We start from the raw sequence: 3102 nt of genomic DNA on the forward strand, positions 1-3102 counted from the left end.
TTTCTATTTGGATTCTTAAATTAGAGTTCAATATGAAACCATAGCAATTTGATTCACTCAAAACGGATTTAAAATGAAGAAGTTATGGGTAAAACAAGATTGGATATTTTTGATCTTTTTAGCTACGGGAAATGTTTAACAAATCTATACAAATCATATCCTAGCTAACTTATATTGTATTATACATGTATTCTAATATATTATGTAATCTTGGGATACCATAGACACGTATGCAAATGTTTTGACATATCATATCGACCCATGTATATATATTATTTGGAACAACCATAGACACTCTATATGCAGTAATGTTGGAGTTAGCTATACAGGGTTGAGGTTGATTCCAAAAATATATATACTTTGAGTTGTGATCTAGCCTGAGACGTGTATACACTGGGTCGTGGATTGATTCAAGATAATATATATCGATTTATTTCTGTACATATAACTGTGGACAACTACTTGTAGGTTACTAACGAGGACAGCTGACTTAATACACTCAAATCTTTAAAATATAATAAAAATGGTTGTAATTATATTTTGATCATACTTTGATATATATGTACATATTTGTATAGGTTCGTGAATCGATCCGTGGCCAAGTCTTATTTCCGAGGAAGGAAATATATGCGAAAGTGAGTTATAGTCCCACTTTTAAAATCTAATATTTTTGGGATGAGAATACATGCAGGTTTTATAAATGATTTACAAAATAGACACAAGTACGTGAAACTACATTCTATGGTTGAATTATCGAAATTGAATATGCCCCTTTTTATTAAGTCTGGTAATCTAAGAATTAGGGAACAGACACCCTAATTGACGCGAATCCTAAAGATAGATCTATTGGGACTAACAAACCCCATCCAAAGTACTGGATGCTTTAGTACTTTGAAATTTATATCATATCCGAAGGGTGTCCCGAAATGATGGGAATATTCTTATATATGCATCTTGTTAATGTCGGTTACCAGGTGTTCGCCATATGAATGATTTTTATCTCTATGTATGGGATGTGTATTGAAATATGAAATCTTGTGGTCTATTGTTACGATTTGATATATATAGGTTAAACCTATAACTCACCAATATTTTTGTTGACGTTTAAAGCATGTTTATTCTCAGGTGAATATTAAGAGCTTCCGCTGTTGCATACTAAAATAAGGACAAGATTTGGAGTCCATGTTTGTATGATATTGTGTAAAAACTGCATTCAAGAAACATATGTTGATGTAATATATTTCTATTGTAAACCATTATGTAATGGTCGTGTGTAAACAGTATATTTTAGATTATCATTATTTGATAATCTACGTAATGTTTTTAAAACCTTTATTGATAAAATAAAGGTTATGGTTGTTTTAAAAATGAATGCAGTCTTTGAAAAACATCTCATATAGAGGTCAAAACCTCGCAACGAAATCAATTAATATGGAACGTTTATAATCAATATGAACGGGACATTTCACGCATGGCAGTTTGAATATGATAAGTTATTTGATTCCTTCAATCTTCCACCAGTTGCTACAGATGAAGAAGTTCTGACTCAGATATTGTTTGATTCTCAAAACTCTTCTGAGAATGTTATCACTATTCCATCGCAGGTTCTGAATCCGGTTTCTAGCTTGCAACCAAGTCCGCAGAGTGTTAGAGGTGATTTTGATTCAAATGAGGACGGGGTAGTATATACAGATGAAGATAGTGAGCTTGAAGATGACAAGGAAGTTAGTCGAACGCAACTGACAGAGGAACATCTTAATCCTCTATATAATCAACCACCAACTGTAACAGTGACTGAACCGCCAACTGAAGCAGGAGGTGTACGTAGATCCAATCGTGTTATTTTGCCACCTAAACGTCTTGATGATTATTATGTGGATTCAAGAGGCATTCCTCACATTAGTATTCCTCAAGCGAAGTCTAATGAAGCTTCTACGTCTGAAGTTCCGACTACATCAGAGGTTCCCGTGACAAGTGTAAGTTCAACAGTAGCAGAAGATGTTCAGACAGAGAGTGTGAATGTAGTAACAGCTTTTTATTCAATGTTGAATAAGATAGGAAGAATATTTGTGCATGCTCACTCATGTTATGTGTTTCAAATCGAACCTAAAGATGCTTATGAGGCATTGAAGTTTGACGAGTGGGTTAGTGCAATGCAAGAAGAGTTGTTACAATTTAAACATTTAAAGGTTTGGAAGCTAGTCAATCTACCACATGGTTGTGTGCCCTATGGTCTTCGATGGGTTTTGAAAAATAAGAAGGATGGACAGGGTATTGTTATCAGAAACAAAGCTAGACTGGTGGTAAAGGGATATCAACTGATCCCTGAAAATGACTATGATGAGGTTTTTGCTCCGGTTGCACGACTGGAAGCAATTAAGATTTTCTTGGCTTTTGCATCCTTCATGGGATTTAAAGTTTTTTAGATGGATGTCAAAAGCACATTTCTGTACGGCGAGATCAATGAAAGAGTGTTTGTTGAACAACCACCTGGTTTCGAAGACCCACATTTCCCAAAAAAGGTTTATCGACTTGAAAAGGCACTTTATGATCTTCACCAAGCTCCTAGAGCATGGTATGCAATGTTGTCCAACTACATGATTGAAAACGGTTTTAGGAGAGGTGTCATTGATCAAACACTTTTCATCAAGAAGAAGGGACAACATCTTATGTTAGTGCAGGTTTATGTTGATGATATTATCTTCGGGTCAACAGATCAGGGAATGGTTGATGAGTTTGAGAAGGTCATGCAGCAGAAGTTTAAAATGAGTTCAATGGGAACGATAAAGTTTTTCTTAGGTCTGCAGGTAGCTCAGACGGATAAAGGCATCTTTTTGCATCAAACCAAGTATGTAGCTGATATTCTGAAGAGGTTTCAAATGGAAGCAGAAAGACCAGCTAAGACTCCGTTGTCTGTAAATCATGGGATATCTCCTGATTGTGAGGGTGCTTCAGTGGACCAAACGTTATACAGGGCAATCATAGGCTCTCTAATGTATCTTACAGCTTCTCGACCAGATATCATGTTTGCGGTTTGTCTGTGTGCCAGTTATCAGGCGAATCCTAATGTTCATCATATGCTAGTGGGTAAGAAGATTCTGA

This window comes from Rutidosis leptorrhynchoides, chromosome 10 (assembly GCF_046630445.1).
Source record: "Rutidosis leptorrhynchoides isolate AG116_Rl617_1_P2 chromosome 10, CSIRO_AGI_Rlap_v1, whole genome shotgun sequence".
Lineage (NCBI taxonomy): Eukaryota > Viridiplantae > Streptophyta > Magnoliopsida > Asterales > Asteraceae > Rutidosis > Rutidosis leptorrhynchoides.